Source organism: Balaenoptera borealis, assembly GCF_965194805.1.
Source record: "Balaenoptera borealis genome assembly, chromosome: 7".
In the NCBI taxonomy this organism is placed as follows: Eukaryota; Metazoa; Chordata; class Mammalia; order Artiodactyla; family Balaenopteridae; genus Balaenoptera; species Balaenoptera borealis.
The window spans coordinates 89,842,803-89,865,279 of NC_138864.1; the positions used below are offsets into that span (position 1 = coordinate 89,842,803).

The 22,477-nt window shown below is 38.2% G+C and overlaps 1 protein-coding gene and 1 long non-coding RNA gene across 7 annotated transcripts in view; one reads left to right on the top strand and one right to left on the bottom strand.

Annotated features, from left to right (window-relative positions):
* LOC309632498 (uncharacterized protein) overlaps nucleotides 1-22,477 on the top strand; it is a 615,011-nt gene that overhangs the window by 53,767 nt on the left and 538,767 nt on the right. For all 6 annotated transcript variants that reach the window (XR_014246932.1, XR_014246933.1, XR_014246934.1 and 3 more), the window contains one exon: nucleotides 7,385-7,531. The gene's annotated coding sequence lies outside the window, so the exon portion shown is untranslated. The remainder of the gene's footprint in view (nucleotides 1-7,384; nucleotides 7,532-22,477) is intronic.
* Nucleotides 1-22,477, bottom strand: part of LOC309632550 — a 385,961-nt gene that overhangs the window by 27,526 nt on the left and 335,958 nt on the right. The gene's annotated exons all lie outside the window — the stretch shown is intronic.

A 22,477-nucleotide genomic window follows, 5' to 3' on the forward strand; every position in this document is an offset into this window, starting at 1 on the left:
AGAGAAAAGAACCTTACACTTGCAAGGAAGTTCACTCTGATTAAAGAGGCAAGTACTGGCCTAGAAACAGACTAAAGTTGAGTTACCTACCACGTAGAAATGAAAACTATAGCTTTTGCTTCTTTAACACATTTCTCTAACCACCATGGTTGTTGGTCACCTCTTGGTTATATAAAGGCTAGAGTTCTATGAGGTCATTACAATCATATGACACCTATTGTAGTTACCCTGAACATTTATTGTCATTATGGGGAATCTACTGTCTACTTCTGTACCTCTGCTCTAGATTGGAGACTTCAAAAAATTGATTGTTGTCTCATTCAGACATGACTGTATCTTAGATCTGACTCTGAAAAATCAAATACAAAGGGTTCAAATGTATTTAAAAATATTAAGTTATAAAGGGAGAGACTTCTGTCTTGTAAATCCAAAGACAGCATCACAGGTACTTTTCCAGATATCCATATATGAGATGTTCTGAAGGTAGGTTTCATTTAGACCAGTAGGCAGCCCTTGGGGAGTGGTCCATCATACCCATTCACTTCTAACCAGAACAGCTCTGATACATCTGTTTTTTTTACATATAAAAGCAAAGAGTGTAACTGGGCTCAGGGGCAGACTTGTTCATAGAAACCTGGCTTCTTCCATTACAACTCGGGAGATCTTCACAATTTACTTAACCTCCCTATTACAAACTTTCTTCATCTGGTGCAAACTGGGGATGATATTACCAATATCTGGGTGCTGCTGTGAGGTTTAAATAAATTGACACATATATTTATATCAGCACCTGCCACATAGTAATATTCAGTATTAGTTATTGCTATTTTTACTGTTCTTATATTGGATTTCTGCCTACTAATCCCTTTGAAAAATGGGACAATTTTCTTACACCAAGAAGTTTTGAAACCTACTAATCCAGACTATTACTATATGAAAATTCTCTTTTCTCCACTCGAAGCATTTTGCCTAGTATATTGAAATGGGCTCCACAGATCAGAGCAATGAAGCGCTCAGGTCAGTGCTGGGTAAACCCTGATGAATTGTTCTTTGATGAGTTGTCATTTTCTATTCTTAAAGAGTGCGTTAAGAATTTATAACAATGTTCTAGTTGCATTACCATTTGGACAGTGTGTTTATGCTAATTTATACTGCCAATCCTAATTACCAGTGGTTAAATTCATTAAAAAATAATTTTTTTCCAGACTCTTTTCTGATTCACCTTGCTTCTTAGACTATCTCAATATCCTTTTGGTTCACTTGCCACAAGTATCAAATGATTTATTCACCAAGCAGTGTAAATCAGAGGTGCTTTTCCTTATTTACCAGTCAGTTACTGAGTGCTTCTGGATGCCTCAGGGGTATCCCAACATTTTTCCATAAAACCTTAGAGGTCACCTAGTCCAACAGGTCACATATTATAGAGTTATTTTCGTATGCTCAGTGACAGGTGGTTCTCTGTCTGTTACATGGAGGCTAGATTCTTGCCTGGGAATAGCTTATACTGTAGTTGCTGACACATAACATAGAACTAAGAGTAAAGTTACAAAGTTTTCACATTTTTCAATCTGGTAAGTCAAGCACACGAATATTACTTACTTGTCCAAGTCACAAACTAAGTAATAGTAGGGTTGAAAACAGAATTCAGATGCCCAGCTCCTAAAATAAAACTTTATCAAGAACACTACTTTGCTCAGAGCCATTTCTTCTTGTGAAAAGTGCTGTGAATAGTGATTCAATATTTAGTTATGTAATAAAACTAAACTTGGTTTAATGAAAAGATTGCTTGTTTTTGTGGTCCGGAGTCATGGATAAGAGACCAGGTTTTGTCATTGAACAGTTGTGTGAACACAGAAACCTCAAACAGCTTCAATTTTCTTCATGTATAAACTCAGGATTATAATGCTTGCCCTGTCCAATTCATAAGCTAGCTAATCAAATGAAATTATTCTTGGGTAACTCTTACTTTGCTCAGACTCTTTTGTAGGAGGCAAGATTTCTAAATTTAGGAATATCTTCTTCCTTAGCTTATCTTCTCCCAACCATGTGGAACTACTTACATCCTGGAGAAGAACAACATTCTTCACCTCACACATCTTGCAAGACCTCAGTATAGGCTGTTGAAAGAGACAAAATAACCTTATGTAGCAGGTGTGAATCTCCATCCACAAATTCAGTCTTTCAATAGATGCCTCTGGTAGAAAGTGCTATTTCCAAATATTTCTCCAATATTTATTCTCCTTTTCTCTCAGAGATGCAACCCTGCACATTTTAGTTCATGGATTCTCAGAATAAAGATCATATCTCCTTGACTACAGAATGTGTCCCTGTGACTACATTCTGGTGAATGGAACATAAACACAAGTGGTGTGTGAAACTTCTGGGAAGGAATGTCCTTTCCTCTCAGTTTTCCCTTTCTTGCTGTCTGTCGTATGGATGTCTATACATTTTAACTTAATCATCCCAACAACACTTGAAACATATACTGTTAGTATTCTCACTCTGCTGGTGAGGAATCTGAGGCACAGAGGGGTCAGGAACCTTATCCAAAGTCATATAATCCTGATAGAGCCAGGTTTCCCACTCACAAAGTTTGGCTCTTGAGATTACGTGTGTAACTGCTGCCTCTCCTCTGAGGGAAACGGAATTATACTGTTTCAACTCTTTTCCTGCTGGGCTGGAGGGAATGTGACTGTAGCCATCTTTGAGTGTCCCCTCCCCAAGCTTCATATACACTACCAAAGTTTCAGATAGACCTTAGTGGTCACTCATCATCTTTCTACCATGGGTATAACTGAAACGTCCATTATTAAGAGAGTAAATTTTTTAAAATGTTAGCTAGAACATAGGTGGCTCTACATACTTTCAGCCCAAAAAAGGAGAGAAGCCTCGAATACAGTTGTCAGACCCAAAAGAATTAACATTTAAGGAGTGATGAAACTGTACCTATCCTGCTCCCGGTTGCCCTGACATTGAGCCTTTATCTTACAATAATTTTATAATGAAAAAAAAAAACAACCTCCTTTTTCTTCTCCATTCAAGAAAATAGTAAGAGCTCCTGCTCCTTTGTCTAGAGAAGTTTGTGGGAGGACTTTATGGGTTCTGTTTTCAAAGCTGATGTCCATTGGGATTTGAGGTGAGAGAAACTTCTTCCAGGTTAAAGGAGATTGTTAGAGACTGTTGAAGAGTAGAGTTGGATCAGTGAACAAAACTAGAGGTTGGATCCAAAACTAGAGGTTGATCACTGTTGGATCAGTGAACGAAGCTAGAGGTTTATATTGTTTTACAATTTCATTTTGGGGGGAAGGTCAGGTCTGATAGTTTCATGCTGCAAATAATATATAAAATGATGAGGGAAATACTTTTTTAACTGTAAAAGGACTAAATTTATCTTTGAAGTCTAAAAGCTGTTGGGCAAAGAACATGGGTGATGTTCAGTGATAATCAACCAAGCAACTGAGAATTCACGTGGGCCTGCCTGAACTTCCCATCCACCTGCACTGAAAACCCAGTTGTACTTCCTCACCTGTCAACTTGGCTGGGGACAGTGGTAGTCTGTTGTATGGATACTCTTTCTGTCCCTTACTATTGGCCTGAAGATTTGGACTGCTTGGAGAATGAAAGAAAGTGGAACCAGAGAAGTACCTCTTCTGCCAGCATGCCTTACTCTTTCAATTAGGTGGCTCTGCCTTCCCCATGCCATTCTTGGATCATGGGGCTCTGGTCAATCCAGAAGACCCACATAGGATCCAGTTTCCTTGAAGTTTTGTGTGACCATGGATAATAGTACCACTCCCAGTCCAAAGGCTCATAATTCAGGCTGGGGCCATCTTTTTCTTTTCAAACCTCATTCCTCCCACAGTGCTAAGCTTATGAAAAGAAAGAACAGATTGCCCTGCCATGAACTTCTCCTGAAGCAAACAAACATGGAGCCTTTAAAAGCAAAGGAAGAGAAAGGGAATGTAAGGCAAACTATAAATTATATCCTGAAATTATACTGCTCCACACATATCACACATGCACATATTTTATCTGAAGACTAAGAAGAAACAACTGAGAATCCAGCAAAACAGTCAGTCTTCCAAATGTTCATCTGCCTCATGACCATTGAAGTCTTGGCTGGTGAGTCTTTCTGTCCTCAGTTGCCCATCAGAAGCCTTTGCCATGGGGGTCACTTCCAGTCTGTCAGCATTCGTAGTCTCAGCTTCTCCTTCTTGCCAAGAAATCTGCATTTAGTTTCCTCTGGGATCCCTGAGCTTAGCCCACCTTCATTGTATTCTTTGTTTCCTGAATTCCAGGAGGCCCACTGCTGGCAAATAACTCACCTTTCTCATCTCAGGCCAGGGGACAGAGATGTCCTTTCCGTTGTTTTCCTCAGGCATTACTATTTCTCTTTCTTTTCTCTCTACAATGTCTGGCATCACTTGCCAACCTGCCTTCCAAATTCCCTGACATAAAACTCGACTCGCAAAGCATTTTATGAAGCATGTAGTGCTCTATAAGTGAGCAGTTTTTTTCCCCTGTATTAAAACAGTTATATTTACTAAAATTTTATTTTCTTAAATAGTTGTACTCAAGAAAATCAGTTTTAAATGGAGGAGGATAAAACAAGCATATGATTTTGGATCTTTTCAAAACTTTTAGAAATTGATGTCCCTTGTTCTTTTTCTATTTTTTATGTTGGAGCTACCTGTAACAAATAGGGTCCAGGGTATGTTGTATGAATGTATTCTTGGCTCTAGTCCCATCAAAAGACTCATAAAAATCTTTCCATCAGATATTCCAGAAAACTGCCACAGCTGGCCATCCAACCGACAGTTGCCAACTGGTTGTCCAACTGGCACCAGCTCATACGAGATTGAGCGTGAAATGCTTTAACACTAATACCTCTGAGCTGCTGAAACAATGTGTCTGTACTGTGGGGAGACCTGCTTTTAGCTGTAATTCCAATCACCAATTTATGTTTTCCTCCAAAAAGAATGAGCAGGGTCAAATCCTCCCATTATCACAAGGCAACTGGAAAATGCAGAGCAGACTCAAGTGGCCAAGCTGTGTGGCAGAGGTGGATCATGCAGATGTAAGAATACCCTCATGGGGCAATGAGGATAGCAGGAATCTTAAGAACTGTCATGTACGTGACATTTCCTAACAGAGAGCCTGACATAGTAGATGCCCAAAATATCTTAGCTGAATATGAAAATGAAGGATATTAGAGGGAGTGCATGTACTCTGGTTGACAGTTATAAGACTCAGACCTTGAGGTGAATTCTAAGTAATTATTGATTAGAGATTGAGATTTCCCATTAGTGATAATCTGGATTTTGGTGTCTGATTATCCCTACCCCTTAAAACTCCTTAAGGTAAAGTCCAAGTCCTATTGCCCTTAAGGTAAAGTCCAAACTCCTCAGTAAGCCACGTGTCGTGATTTTGGTCCTGTCTTTCTTTTCAGGTTTATTTTGAGGTGTACTCTCCATTTCTCAACCATCCCCACATAAATTCTGTACATTAGCCATATCCAGCAACTTGCTTCTTGAATAGATACATTATACGACATCCATACGGTGGAATACTACTCAGCAACAAAAAAGAATATTACTGATGCACACAGCTCAAAAATTTTATGTTGCTACCCAGTCACAAGAATACATATTGATAATTCCATTAATAAGAAATTCAAGAACAGGTGAAACCAATCCATGGTGATAAAAATTAGAACAGAGATTGACTATGGTTGTGTTCTGCCTGCTGATCAGGTCAGATCATTGCTTTTTACTGGGGTGGGTCCCTTGGCTTGTTGGGCTTGCTGCCCACCCTGTGGTTTTGTTTGTGGTCTTTCCTGGTCAGATAGATATCTTCACTAAGGGCAATCACAGCATTTCCTATGTCTCCTGGCTATTGAGGCAGGTAAAATATGGAGAGCCTGGGAGTTCTCCATATATAATTTTGCCTATAATAAAAACATATGTCCATGAGTTTTATAATAAGGTACTGGAATTTTCCTCTTGAGTTGTATCCTGTTTACAGAGTAAACATGTTTACTTCCTAGATACTAACCTGGAATTGTGCCTCTGTTACTCCTTTTCGGATAAACTTTTCCTTGACCACTGAAGCTCATGAAACTTTAATACTGTGCTCAGATATGGTAGTTGACAGCCCCGACCAGCCTCAGTAAAGGAAAAATCTCTTTCCTAGGGACTAATGTCTCATCATTCTTATTGTCATTAGACAAGAATAGTCAAATTTCCAGGGGTATTGTTGGCAAGCTACATCATCACTATCCTTTCTTAAGTCAGCTGGAGGGATCAGTGTGTTGAGGATGGACTTTCCTAGTATCAGCTCAGAATACTTGCTGTAAAGAAGCAAAGATAAAAATAAGGTTATTATACCCTACATCTGACAAAAATTGAGGTTTGCCATTTAATTAACACATGTATGTTGTCAGCACTATTGTTAAATCATCAAGATTATGCTAACTTTTTTTTTTTTTAATTATTAGAACCTTTAATTATTTATTTATTTTTTGGCTGTGTTGGGTCTTTGTTTCTGTGCGAGGGCTTTCTCTAGTTGTGGCAAGCGGGAGCCACTCTTCATCGCGGTGCGTGGGCCTCTCACTATCGCGGCCTCTCTTGTTGCGGAGCACACGCTCCAGACGCGCAGGCTCAGTAGTTGTGGCTCACGGGCCTAGTTGCTCCGCGGCATGTGGGATCTTCCCAGACCAGGGCTCGAACCCGTGTTCCCTGCATTGGCAGGCAGATTCTCAACCACTGCGCCACCAGGGAAGCGCTATGCTAACTTTTTAAGTCAGAAATAGAATGAACAGAGGGAACACGTTTTTTTTTTTCTTTTTTCTTTTTGGCCACGGCACTCAACTTGTGGGATTTCAGTTCCCTGACCAGGGATCAAACCTGGGCCTTCGGCAGTGAGAGCTCAGAGTCCTAACCACTGGACTGCCAGGGGATTCTCCTGAACACATTTTTCTTGAGGTTAATAACTGACACTAGTAATCTGGCACAGAGCTTGTTAAAAATAAAGGGAGCAACGATATAGAAAGGAAAATAATGTGCAAACAGGTTAGAGAATGGAAGTTACAGAGAACTACTGTGTAATGGGTAGGGGAAACAGAAAGCAAGGGGTCACATGACATGTTGACTAGAGAAAGAAAGGCAGCTCTTGGGAAGAAGACATAGTATTAGTTCACTAGGAGGAGAGGCGGATAAGGAGCAGCCTTGGGAAGAACAAGAGAAAGAAGGCAAGAAGCTGGCTGTCTCTGTATACTGGAGATGCACATATACAGGAGTCTGGAAAGGAGGGAGGTGGACTGTGTGAAATGATTGAACCCGTTCCTTTAAGGTAAGCCTTCACATGCCTCTGTAATAATTAACAGGACACTTCAGACGAACTGCCCCCTTGAACTTGCAGCACAACAAGCAATAGGCCTCCTTCAGGCACCTTTGTGGAAGAAGAGCTTCTTGCCTGGTCTGTCCATCCCCTGATCCAGCATCGCAGCTGCTCCAGACACTTGGATCACAAGGTACAAATATCTACTTAGGTATTCTTATATTGTTCTATAAAAACAACATTAAGTATAACTAGGGGAGGAGCTGAACCCACATAGATGACCTGTATTTAATTAATATAAAACTACTTAATAAACTTAAACATTATATTTTATATGTACATGTGGAAAACTCCACTATGACGCACAGTATTGCTCCAGCATTAATGGCAACTAAAGAATTGGATGCTAAGGGAATGTTCTCTTCTGGATCTATTCTGGGCCTTCTTTCTTTGAAATCTTTGTGTATGCGATGATCCTCTTCTGTGTTCCACAAGGTTCTTCATAATGTGTTTTCCCTGCTCGAATCAGGATTGCTTGACTGATGGCTGAAAATTCTCAGTGGTTTTACTTGCAATTTGTAAAACTCACACTTTGAGTGCAGGTTTCGTTACCAGCTCTTTCTGTTCTTAATTTGCTGCTTTACATGTTTAACTGAGGGACTCTTAACAATAGCAACAATCATTGGAAACACTAATCTATTCTATACACATTATATATGTGTGAACAATTTAGTCTTCACAAAAACTCCATGAAGCAGGGGCTAGTGCTATCTCTATTGTATTGTTGGGAGACGTGGGCACAGAGATGGGGAGTAATTTGTTCAAGGTCTTCGTACTGGCAGTTGGCAGAGGGGTTTGAGCTTGGGCAGCATGAATCCAGAACTGGTGCCCTTAACTACTACCATGTACTGTCTCTCAAAAAGCTTCCTTCTTCCTCCTATGCAACTTGGCTATTAACATTATCTGGAATGTTTTCTCTGTCTTCTATCTAGCAATCAGAAGAATTATATAGATCATTCTCTATTTTGATGGAAGGCTTAACCTCCAGTCAGACCGATATATGATAAAGTTAACTCTACTATGCAGAAGTCTATTTTTTTCCTTTTTTCATGTTATCAAATGTTTCCATAGTGTGGATTAACTTTGGAATTTAATAAATATATTTTTATTCCCATCTATATATGCTAGCATTTAATCATCAATATTTTTTGCTTTAATATATTGGTAATCCAAAAGAACAGGCCAGGATATAGCTAAAACTTGGTGTAGAATATTAGGGTGGAGGATGAAAAGTTGGAGTGGGCACATCTGGATGTGCTTCCTGAGCAGCTAGGAGAGCAAAGATGATGGTACCTTGATGTAGATGTTTAAAGTGGGAGAGAGAGTTCATAAATGGGTAGGGAGTAAAGTGAAGCTAAGCCTGGCCCCTATCTCATGAGGAATAAAGGTATGATAGGAGGGAAGGGCTAGTGAAGTGAATTTTGAGTCTGACCTTGAAAGAACTAATGGATTTGGACTGATAGCACGATACAGGGTGGGTGAGAGTATGAGCAAAGTTTGGAGGTAAAAATGACCAAGAAGCAGGAAATCTGCATCAGTTCCCTTCATTTTTCGCCAGATGAAGCAATCTCTATTATGGTTATTGCTTTTTGGCTTCTCAGATAATTTTAACTTATTTTTAGAAATATTATCACAGCTTTATCTTTATTGTGACTGGATGTGAGCAGATTCAAAGCAATTGGAATTGTTTGGAAATAGTAGAGTTTGTGTAAAGCAGACACAGCAGTCAGAGGTGGACTGCTTTAGATCATAAGCAAAAGCCAAAACACTTTTTGCACAAATGACAAAAAGAAGAAACAAATAAAAATCCCTATAAGAATAAATGTAATCTATGTATCTGTTAAACACAGTATCATTTAGCTTATTAGATTGCTTCAAATGCCTATTTTCTATAAAATTATGAACTTGTAAGCTAATGCTATTTATTTTTAGTCATTAGTTCACCCTTCTCTGTGAGAGGTAAGAGCCTCATAAAGCATTAGAGTTACAAGGACCTGAGAGATAATTGAATTCAAGTCTTGCATTTGCAAATGACAAAGCAGAGACTTAAAGAAATAAAATGATCTTCCCAAGGTCATGTAATTAGTTAGCATTGAAGCTGAAGCTAGAATTCTGATCTCCTGACACTTAGGTCATGAAGTGCTTGTTTTCCTAATATTCTCCAAGGTGGCCTTTATGGCAACACTTGGAAGTCAACCCCTTAAGTGTCTGGTACTAATTATATAATACGTTACACACAAACAGAATGTTGCATTATAAATCATAAGAAGACCTTATTAAACTAAATAAAATATAAACAGAATTGAATTTTTGTTATATGACACACTAGGGAGATTGACATTAGAGGCAAGGATAAAGAATTATGGGATTATTTTAGGGATTCTTGAGTTTAAATTTAAAAAAAAGGAACTTGACATCGTAGTAAGCCATGGTAGATTCTTCACCCGGGAGTAATGTGGTCAATGTGGTGTTCTAGGAAGATTATTCTGTCAGTTATATGGATATTGGCAAAAAGTCAGATTGAAACCAAGAGAAGGAGAATGATAGCAGAGGCTTCTGAGGTGATCCAGAACTGACATGAATGTGTACCTTTCAGTGACAGTGGCAGCTCTGACCACTCTTCATTTAGTATCTGCGTCCTTTCAGGCTGCTATAACATGATACCATAGACTGAGTGGGTTCGACAGTAAACATTTATTTCTCACAGTTCTGGAGACTAGGAAGTCCAAGATTAAGGCTTTAGCAGATACTGTGTCTGTTGAGAGCCCGCTTCCTAGTTCATAAACAGTCATCTTCTTGCTGTCTTCATGTGGCAGAAAGGGAAAGGGAGCTCTCTGGGGTCTCTCTTATAAGGGCACTAATCCCCATCATGAGGGCTCTGACCTCATAACCTCATCATCTCCCAAAGGCTCCACCTCCAAATACCATTACATGGGAGGTTAGGTTTCAACATATGAATTGTGAAGGGACACAAACATTGTCTATGGCAATTAGTGACTAAATAACATCAATAATGAGGAAAGACAAAAAATTATTTATCATGGTTGCTAACCAAGGCTTTGAAATCGATGGAAATTTTAAAAATGCAGCTACCCAAGCCTCAAACTTTGTGATTCTGATTTTGTCCTCAAACTTTGGATCCTTGCTCTATAGGTGATAGTGTATATGAAAGGATAAATGAGAGTGTTTTAGGGGGGCAATAGACAAAACTGACTCTTTAAAAAGCAAATGTAGAGATTCTTAGATTTATAAAAGCAAGTTTATTCTTCTTCCTTGAAAAGTTGTTTAATTAGTTAAATAAGTAAAGACCACTACTAATTAATGATGAGGGTATGTATTTCCTATAGATAACTAAGGTTAGACTCAACGCCCCCCTGACTTCCTAATATAAGCATTTAGAAATAAGTAAATGTTACAGACGCAAGGATTATTCACTTTCAAGTATGCTTGTATTTTTATTTTACTTTTTTTCTTCTCCTCATTTTTCATTCTCTTTCCCAAGTCCTCTTGTACTGTCTAGTTTCTCTTTTAATACATACCACTCTCTCCTTACTCAGGCTCCTCTCTACAGATGGAGTCCTTTGGGAGGAAGGATGGAAAGGGAAATTAATGGTGCCAAACCTCCTACCTGAGTGAGAAGACAAAGTAATCATGATTGTTTGTCTTTAGAGAAACAGTGTGGTAGGATTTATTTGAAAGCACAGAATCCTGCCTCTATCTGCCTTGTTCTCCTGCTCTACTTCAGATATTCTGATCTGAAAGTCTTGCTATAAAAATTGAAAAATTCATTTAGAGTTTTTAGATTTAAAAAAAATCTTCGATCTTTTAAAGAGTGCCACTCACTGTTTTGCATTCCAATGTTGTATGTATCTTAACCTCGACCCTGTAAACTCCAAAAGCACAGGCTGAAGATTCACAAATTCATGTCTCCATCTTGGACTCCTCTGAACTCTAGATGTGTATAGCCAACTGCCTACTCAGCATCACCACTTTTATGTGTAGCAGGCATCTCGTTTTTAATGTATTCATAACTGAGCTTATTGTTTTTCCCTCCAAACCTGTCTCCCCCACCCAGCCTTTCCCATTTTAATTACTTACAACTCCATTCTTATGGTTTCTTGGGAAACACAACAACAACAACAAAAACAAGACCCTTGGAGTCATTCTCAACTGGTTTCTTTCACTCAATTCTCACATCTAATTTTGTCAGCAAATCCCATTCACCGTCTCTTCAAAATATATCTTGGCTTCCAACTATGGTGGACTGGATTGGAGCTAACCAATCCTCTCCCTGAGAGCAACTAGAAAATCTGGATGAAATACAGAAAAACATCTGCTTGAAGGCTTTGTATGGTTTCCAAGGCAGCCAGAATTTGAAGAGTCATAATCCTAGAATAAAGAGAATGGCAGAGAAGTGATATTTACCTTCTAAGCCACATTTGCCCATGAGGCAGTGCTGGCCAGGAATTAGAGAAGCTGAGCAGAGAGCAGCTATCAGAAATCTGGTGGTGCTGGGAGATAAAAACTGGAGTACAAGGTCTGCCAGGTGAATGGGCCCAGACTCTCAGCTGAGAGCTCTAAATGACAACATGCAAGAAATAAGAGGAAACCAGAAATAGATCAGCTTGAGGAAGATTGAAACCTTTATCCCAATCAGCTTAAGCCCTGATTGGGTCAATGTTTCTGCTCCTATTCAAAACTGCCTTCTAGAAACTTGAGAAAAGCCCTTTGGAGGAAGAATCACCCTTTCAGTCCCTCTACAATTTTTCTGTCCAATGTCTTGATTTATTACTAGACAGGACCTTGGGAAAGAGTAGAGAATAAAAGTACTCACAGGTGATTCAGATATTGGAATTTAAAATAACTCTAAAAATTATGTTCAAGAAAAATTGATGACCAAATGGGGAGTTTCACTGGAAAGCTGACATCTATAATAAAGAATAAGTGGAAATTCAAGAACTGAAAATCATCCTTTCCTGATGGTGATAATTTTTTAAATGTCTTCTCTATTTTTCTTGATAAATCAGAAGTTTTTCAATTTTATTGGTTATCTCAAAGAACAAATTTTAGGTTTTATTCATTCTTTCTAGAGAAATGGATTTGTTTCCACTGGGCAGCTATAGATAATCTAGTAAACCACTCTAGGATTCAGTTTTCACATCTTGAAAATGCAGGTTTTAGCTTAAATGAGTATTTATTGAACTTGAATAAATTGAGCTTCAGTATAATGTTGATTTTTGAGTTGTGAAGAGAACACTTAGGTGGAGATGTGCCATACACAGGTGGAACTTCAAAGCTGAGCTTAGGAGAGAAGTCCAAGCTAGATGGTGGGTCATCAGCCAAGAGGGGGCAGTTGTAGCTAAGAGGGTGCATAGGATCACCAAAAAAGAAAAGGAAGAGACAGAAGAGGGAACACGAAAGGGATAGGAATGCAGATCCCCGAACCTGTGCATTTTGAATCGGCTTTCTTTATCAATTCCAGAGCTTGCTCACCAGCCAAGCTACTAACAAACAAAACAAACAGCCCCCTCCCCCTGCAAAACAGAACAACTTATGTTTTACTAAACAATTTTCTCCTTTTTAAAATCTTTTCCAACAGAAGGTATATGTAGATGTATGAATGTATGTATGAATGAATGACATACTTCAAAAATGTGGGGTTCTTGAAGGATGTTAAAGAAAAAAAGAATGGTTTCTAAAGATACAGTGAAAAGCTAGGATTATGCAGTCTGATTCTTTGGGATCAATTAATATAAAAACAAAGGTACTGGAATGGCCTGAATTGTAGATGACTCTAAGGGGCGTGGTGACACCAGGGCATTGGAAGATTTCCATGGAGCTGTGATTTTAAAGCAGGTGTTGGGTTCCTTGGAAAATAAATCAAAACATCTATTAAAGGTATAACAACTGTAATATTTTCAGGTCTTCTGTTTTAGTCATTCACATCTATGTCTTGCCTAAGATTGAGTGCTTTTAATTTCTTGAGCATATCGACCATAAATACTATGTGAACCTGATGACATATTAGTCAATGGCCTATAATTTCAAATTGAAAACTGGGCTGATCTGGCATGCTGTGTAACAAATTTTCATCTCCCTGGTATTATCAAAATCCTGACATGCTTTTAATAAATTGTTAAAATTAACTATGACACTTGCTTTAGTATACACATTGCCTTATAATTTACAATGTATTTGCCATGCTGAAAGATTGATTTTAGATAGGTCTAGCCTGTCTGACTGGGGAAAAAAATGTCATTCTGTTTTATGGAATAAAACAAGATTCCACAAGACACATTCAGTTAAAATGAAGCAAAAACTGCAGTGTCTGAGAATGGCAATGCCTTGTGTTATCTGGATTTATTGATCAAAATAAAATCAGTGTTCCATTTCAAATCTGCCTGCAGCAGCATGCTCTTTTCAACAGCCCCAGTTTTTTGAAAAGCTTCCCACTGTACTCCCTGTGACCCCTACCTACCTCTTTTGAGCATAAAAAAATATTGCAGAATTGCATGCTAACTGGAAGATTATTGAGTTGCTTTCTATAAAGTTAAGATAGAAAGCGAGCCAATGAATTAAAAACTCGTAGGTAGAGGAGCTTTTGAAAGGTGCTTTCTTAGCATCTGAAATTACAAGAATTTTCTATTGAACTCAACTGGTTAGATTTGAATAAAACCTAATCTTACATCAAAAATTATAGCCTGAGAGACTACGGAAAAATACTCTCTCATATAGACTCTTAAAACGTTTTCTTTTGTGAGGAATTATGTACATAGGTTATTGATTTTTAAACTCAACTAAATAAGAAAGAACAATGTATTGCTGCAAACTACCCCAAAACTTAATGGCTAAAACAAAAGCTATTTTATTTCATCTAAAAACTGTGTGGGTCTAGAATTCAGGCAGTTTGGCTGGGTGATTTTTCTGCTGCTCATGATGTTGTTGGAGATAACTTAGTGGTACTCAGATGGCAGATGAACTGGCCTGCAGGTTCCCAGATGTCTTCTCTTGGCATCCTGGTATGGATGGTTGGAAAACTGGACTCCCTGGGTCTCCACCTTTTAATGGGAGTAGCTGCAAAGAGTTTGCAACAGTCTTTAATACAGCAAGCACTGTGTCAGTTTGGGTCCTTTAAGAAGCCAAGATGGGATTAGATATGCAAGAGATTTATTGAGAGGAAACATCTGTGAAGTAAGGTACCTCCATGGCCACCATATTTACCTAGGTTAGCAATGCATAAATAAAACTAGGAAGATGAAGTATGGTTAATAAGATGAGTAATCAGACTTATATGAATAAGTAAACACCAATATCTGATTCATTTCATAAAGAGTGAATGAAGAGCCATTGTCTGCTGGCTTTGAGGGAGTCTGAGGAGTCATGCTTGCTCTGTCCCTGAACAAAGAGAGTGCAGCTGTAGTCTGGTTGCAAGCACTCAGGTCTTTGCCCAGGTTCATCTTCTGTACCGTTTCTGATTTACTGTATAAATAAAAATTAAAAAATATTTTTTTCTTTCAGTGGCTGATTGGTCTGGGCAGGGGCTGGGTGTTGGCTGGGGGCTCTGTTGGGATGTTTAGGGAATAGCGTGGTCAGTCTTCTATGGAAATGTAAGAAAAATAATACTGAATGTGAGCCTGAATATCATGCTATGAGTCATTATGCAAAATCACTAGGTCCAGAACAATTCTATTTGACTTACAAATTATTTATGCCCAGAAGAAACATGGAAATAAAGTTTCTGGGAGCTGGAATGTTAATTTTCTGCTTTAGCTCTTCAGCTGGAACTGTCCAAATGACTTACAGGATTGAAGTTCCTTTTACATTTCTTCTTGAACTTCAATGAAAGGAGGTTGGCAGTGATTAAAATGGATTATCCTCTGATGTCACAAGTAGTGACAGACCCTTCTGCCTAAGGCCACAATGGGGAGAGATTGAGAATATTTCTTTGGTCCTTGTCCTGGAATGGAAAGTGGTTTCTGTCAGTTCTTGAGAGCAGGAGTGAGGTTTTGATGTGTGTGATGATCATCTGGGCAGCTTATTGTTAAAACAGATGTCAGAGCTGTAGCCCTGGAGATTCTGGCTCAATATGTCTGGGGTAGGGCCCAAGGCTTCCCTATGTATTTTTAAGAAGCTTCAGTGGTAAGTTTGGTGCACACTAAAGTTAGAGAACAATTGCTGTTAAAGCTAGGTAAGAGAAAGGAAGCAGTTGTCAGGTTAATACCCAATATCTGGTTAATCCACAATCCCATTATTATATACTAACTATGAGCATATATATTTTCAAGTTGTTCCTTTCAATAAATACCTCGTGAACATTTACTTTGTATTGGGATTTATTCTAGGAGATGGGGACACACAAAAAGGATAAGACACCATCATTTCCTCAGACAGCTCAGTTTGGTGGACAGAATAGGTAATATACATTACAGTGACAAATGTGTTATAAATAGAAAAATATCTGTACAGTGAAGGTACATAGAAGGAAATGATATATTCTGGGGCCATAAATGAAGGCTTTACTGGGGAAGTGATATACAAGCTGGATTTTGAAGAATGTATTGGTATGTGCTAAATGGATGAGGGCAGAAAAAATAGTCTAGAAAGAAGTACTAGTTTATACATAGGCACAAGTTATACTACTTGAGTAACTGCAAGTAGTTTAAGTGGAACATAATATATAAGGGAAAGAAATGTAAGGGATGAGTCTGGAGAGGTAGGCAGGAAACAGATTATAAAAGGTCTTATATTCCATACTAAATATCTTAGTTTTTTAAAATCCATTTTATCAGTAGTTTTTTTAAGCTTTTCTGGGTCATGGATTTTTTTCTGGGATAGTCTACCAGAAAATTTCACATACTTAGTCATTCAGAAAATTTTGCATCTGATTTCAAGGGAGTCATAGTCAAAAGAATCACTGTTGTAGACAGTTTGTAAAGAGAGTTACATGGTCAGGTCTGTGCTTTAGAATAATTGCTCTAGTTGGAGTGGGTTGGGAAAAGCCAGCCTAGAGGCAGGGAGATGAGTTAGGAGGTAGTGGCAATAGAAATGAGATGAAGAGTCAAGATTATCAGAATTGGGGATTGTTGTTTATATAGGAAAAGAAGGAGTGGAAGACCTCTCCCAGGTTTCTGCAATAGGAAATATGAGAAGAAGTGCAGATAATGACTGGTTTTGTACATGTTAAGTTAGATATGAGAGCAGATGTTTCAGAAACAGTTGTATCCATGTGTCTATTGCACATAGGAGAGATCAGTGTAACAGACATAGTTGTCCAACTAAATCTTCTCCACGTCCCTTCTTCCTTACTGGTAGAGCTCTGACTTTGTGCCTTCATCCTTCTCTGCGCAGCCATGTGCTCTGGGAAGGGGAGACTAACCTCATCCTCAGCAAAGGTTTCTGAGAAGCCGCTCAGCTTGAATCATCTCTTCTGGTCATAGTGATATCATTTCCCTTGCCAGTGATTTGCTTAGGAAGTGGCTGGTGATTCAGTTCTGGTCAATGAGAAATATAAGGGTGTCTCCTGGGCCCTGCTGGGAGAGTTCCTTAATGCTTATAAGGCGAGATGTGTGAGAATATGAAGCGTGGAGCAGGTGCAACCATTTTGAAGCCATGTAGTGAGCTAGCCAAGGTGCTGAAGATAGCTTTTCTGCTCTTTGTAACCAAAATTATCCTAAATTTGGGATTTGGAATCTCTCTCCCCCTCTCTTTCTCATCTATCTAACATCTATCATGGTAAAAAACATTTTTAAGTGTACAGTTTAGCGGTGTTAAGTATATTCAGAATGTTGTGAAAAATCTCACAACAGAACTTTCCATCTTGCAAATCTGAGACTTTATACTCATTAAATAATTACTCCCTCTTCCTCCTTCCCCTAGACCCTGACATCCACTGTGGGTTTTTTTTAATAAGTTGTAAGAGAGAACAAAACCCTGTCCAGAGAGAATATAATACTATAGGAATAATGGTATTTTAGAAGGAGGCAGAGAAAGAGAGTTCCACAAAGGAGATGGAAAAAGATCAACAGGAGGTAGAACGCGAGAACTGGTAGCATACACGTCCGTGAGACTCAAGAGGAAAGGGGCTTTGGAGGATGGAATAGTTACCACGCTGAGTGCTGCAGAAAGATGTATTAAAGTAAAGCCTAAAAATGTCAACAGTGTTTTGTAATTAGGAAGTCATGGGTAATGTCGGTAAGAGCCATTTGGATAGAGTAAGGAGATTAGAAGCCAGAGCTGAAGAGTGAAGAGTAACTGAAGAAACAGAAGAGATTTCCCAGCAAGGGAGAGAGCCACACAATGAAATCCCCACTTTCCTCATCTGGTACGGTTCAAACTCACCCCTTTAACACTCAGCTAATATTCGCCCTGATTTCAGCTGAATGATGTCCAGAGACTGGTGCCATAGAGACTGGAACAAAGCTGGACCTTGAGTCCTGTTTATCCTCCTGCTGCCTAAATGAGTACATATACTCTAGAGGAACTTTGTCGATTTGCCAGCTTTTGTTTATCTTCATGGGCCCTGTGGCTATATATTGTTTTATTCTTACATGGGGGTCTGGGAAGAGGTATTGTTTCTTTGAAAGGTTTGAATTTGCCCAGCAGAGGGATCTAATTTAAACACTCTTAGTTTTAGAACTACATGCCTTAAGAGAAATATTTGGTCCTCTGTCTAGCAGTGCTTACAGCCCAGTTTGGTCTACTTTAAATTCAAAGCAGCTTCATTATTATTATTTATTTATTTCCCTATATTAGTTTAGGTGAAAAACATATTAGTATTGTGCAGTAACCAAGGTCATTTTGCTCTCCACAATTTTCCTTCTGTGTCTACAAAAATGGACATTTCAACGAAAGGTTGCGATGTGTTTAATTATAACTCCAAGTGGTTGAACTGCCAGGTTAGTGGGCTAATGCCATTCAGCCTCTGAAACACTATAAATTGAAAGCATTTATAGCAGATTCTTGGATATCCTCAGGGCTAACTTGTAACGTGGCTAGGTTGCAGATTCCCCAGGCTTGACCAAAATGAATTGTTTTTATCTTCTCTTAAAAAGATTAGTGAGTGAAGATGATCTTAAACCCCACAGAATAAGTGTACTCAAATAATAAAAATATATATATTTCTAAGAAATTGTGTTGAAAATAAAACTTGGATGTTGATAAACATCTCATTTAGTCATTTAACTCATATTCAATGACTGAATCAAGCATCTACTATGTGCAAGACACTAAGGTGATGTCTGTTTAAAGGGGCACTATGTAGCAACTCAAAATGTTTTATGAAGTAAAAAAAGTCTCATGTTTTGAAAGTCAAATTTTCATGTGTTGAGGTGTTCTAAGTGGGTATGGGTATAATACATATGGTTTAGTGGCTCTACCCTGCTAGAAAATATTTGTCTTTCCTCCTCCTATTTCAAACGATTGCTTCTAACATTGCATATGGATATGAGCGATTCTTCTGATTATCAATGAAAATTCAGAAGGTAAATCTAGAGACTAAAGTGTTAAGATATTAAAATATGCTGCTGTACTCTGCAGGAGTTAGAGTGTGAGTAGACCCATCTTTGAAATATTTCATGAAAAAAATCTTTTGGATATACAGATTGGTTCAGAGAATGTTTGGTGTTTTCAATGAATAAAATAAGTCTTGCAAGCAACTTGAAGAAGTAAATGTCAATTAAATCCTATAAGGATAGACATACGTTTATATGATAAAGAAAAGTTTTTGGAGAACAAACCATCCTGGGCTTCTGAATATTTAAATGAGAGCATTTCAATGTTCTGCCAATATAATGGTGTTAAATAAAAAGACAGCGACTTTGTGCAAAGCTTTTTCATTTTTATTTTGCTTCTTTGCAGTCAGGGTATATGCTGGAATCAAATCTAAGATATCTGTTTATTCATTGGCCTGATTCTCAAAATGTCTTAAATGTAAAATTGCTTGTTGGTGTTTAGACCCTGTGGATTCCTACAGATTTGAGGATTTAATTACCTGCTTGTTCACTTTATGAAGTGGTCAGCCCGTGAAGCCAGCTCTAAGCTGATAATCACCTAGGAGGAGGAACTGCTGGTTTTTACCCTGATGATTTTAATTATTGCTGGTAGCTCAAGAAATAGTAAGTCTCTTTAAGGTTGTTGTTAACAAGAATTTTTGACAGCAGGAAAGACAGGGAATATATTTCAATGTTAGAAATGCCCAGATAGAAGAGAGATGCTATTCACAAATGAATGAACTAATGGAGAGTAGGACTATAATTGGATTTCTCTCTTGTTCCTCTTCCTTTAAATTCCCAGGATAACCAATTTAGTCTGGAAAGGCCTTCCCTGGACCATAGGCATTATTCTCCACAATTTTCATGTTGGCAACTTACTAAAAAAAGACACAAAAACAAAACAGAACAACACTAAGAGTTTCAAATTAAATAGGCTTGCAGCTTGATTTCAACCCACAGGACACCAATTTCCACCAATTTCTGCTTCAAACTTTCCTCAGTATGTAAACGGAAGTGATTGCTCTCTCTTTTAAAATCATTTAAAAATTATTGTCTATGCAATTCATTTTGAAATTAATCATGAACTGCCTCATGACATCTTTCCTATTATGTCTGAGCTGTTGTTTAATTTTTAATGCCTCTGAAACTTTTCACTTGCCTTGAACCGTTAATCAATTAACTTCTTTAGTGCAGAAGATGTGTGTCTTATATTTCTTTTCATTTCCTCTACTGCCAAATACAATGAACCCTCAATAAATTAGTGTTAGTTTTGTTTTATTTCATAAAGATGCATAATATTCCAAATCTATATTCACCTTTTTTGTAAGAGTACTGAAATGACAGAAAATGAGATATAATCAGTTCATATTCATGGAGTGATACTTATTTCTCCCTGGAAATGGCTGCAGAATTTGTAAAAAGACACAAATACTTGTAAGGAAAATCAGAAAACAACTCACAAATGCCTCAGATGTGCTACCAGGGAAAATGCCTCCCCCTTTCCTTTTTCCTGCACTGCAGGGTGATCAGATGGAGGAGAACAGGTGAGCAGATGAAGAGAAGAAGCACCATATCAGGAACTTGACATACCCATCTCTTTATTTCTCAAAGGTCCATGAATAGGGATTATTATCCCCTTTTACAGATGGGGAACTGAGAGGTACAGAGGTAATGTACAAGATCACACAGCTGCTGTTAGAGCTTGGATTTTAATTCTGGTCTGTTCTTGCACATGTGGGGCTACCTCTCTTAAGCCAAGCACCTTCTACCTTGCCTACTAGAAGAAGGCAGGTCTTTATAGATATTCAGGAAGAAAGGGCTCTGGGACAAGATCAGCACAATGTCAAAATTGTGAAGTTGTTTTAGTTTATCTTTAGCAGGTCCTTCCTCTCTTCTCTTCATTTCTCTTCCTTGTACCCACTGACTTCAGTTCCCTCATGCTTCTCTTGTCTTCTTTAAGAAACCACACTGCTGTTTTAGACCTCCCTAGGCCAGAGCACCTGACCTAGAATCTATCTAAATCTTTACTTGGTTGCATTCTTATTAAGACTAGGGGCAGGACAGGAATAAAGACACAGACATAGAGAATGGACTTCAGGGCACGGGGAGGGGGAAGGGTAAGCTGGGACGAAGTGAGAGAGTGGCGTGGACTTATATATACTACCAAATGTAGAATAGATAGCTAGTGGGAAGCAGCCACATAGCACAGAGAGATCAGCTTGGTGCTTTGTGACCACCTAGAGGGGTGGGATAGGGAGGGTGGGAGGGAGACTCAAGAGGGAGGAGATATGGGGATATATATATATGTATAGCTGATTCACTTTGTTATAAAGCAGAAACTAACACAGCACTATAAAGCAATTATACTCCAGTAAAGATGTTAAAAAAAAAAAAGACATCAGTTCTTTGTTTCATTACTGTTTTATAAGTCAATCTGTATTTACACATTAATGGTCATTGATGGATTAATGACATTCTTCTAGATTACATTTAGAAGCTGACAGGTATTGTTAGGAATTTTGGATGTGGTAGGAGGCATAAAGGGGGGGGATTCTTGATTAGGAGTTCTTCATTACCATCTAAAGACCATCCTGTGATAGACTTATCTGAAGGGTAAAATGCTTTCGTTATTACATGCTCATTTATGTTATTTATTCTTTAACAAATGGGGACTACCTGAAACCAAACAAAAAAGTGTTTCAAAATATAGATTTAGTTAGGGAAGTCCTAAAGTAGTCTATTTCAAGTTATGTATTATAACTTCTTTGATCTTTGAAAACATTCTTCTTTGTAACAGGTAGTATGTGATTCCACATTGTCAAACTGAGAAATTCATTTAAATAAGCATATCATCTGCCTACACAATATCAAGCAGTTATTGCACTGAACACATCGTGGGAACATTCTACTTGCCCCATTCTAAGGGAATTGTCTAAAATAAGCGCTTGGAAAGGTTCTTACAAAGCAGTATTTTTGAAAGTATGGTCCTACATCAGAATCACAGAGGTACTTCCTAAAAATGCTAGTTCCCAGACCCAATGAATCAGAACCTCTAAGATACTATATTTTTTTGAAAAAGAGTCTTACCTTAGATTGGTGAGGAGCTCTTGGGAGATCTTTCGTAATTAAGGCAAATCGCTTCCTGAAAAAAATGCAGTGTTTTTAGTTAATTCAGCTGCTCACAAGTGCCAAATGCATTTGAAGACAAACTATTCACACTAGAGAAAGATATAATACCAAAAAAAGGTCACTGGGTCACTGCATCACCAAAGTCAAAGAGAATCTGCACAATTTTCTGGAGTATGTTAAATACAAGTGGAGCACACTACACTCTTTAATGCTAGTTAAAACTATCATAAATGTGCTTCTTTATCTTCTAACATTTCCATATAATAACAGAGATTCTATACAAAGAATGAAAATGAGCTCCTAGTTGTCAAAATAGTTGCGCAATCACTTTAAAACCTCATTTCAAGGCCGTTTTATGTCCTAAAATAATTTTTCTTCTTTTTTATGCTCTTTCTCTCCTTTCCTATGTTTTATTTCTATGGAAGGTAGTCCTTTTAGGAAAAGCAATTGTATATGAATTA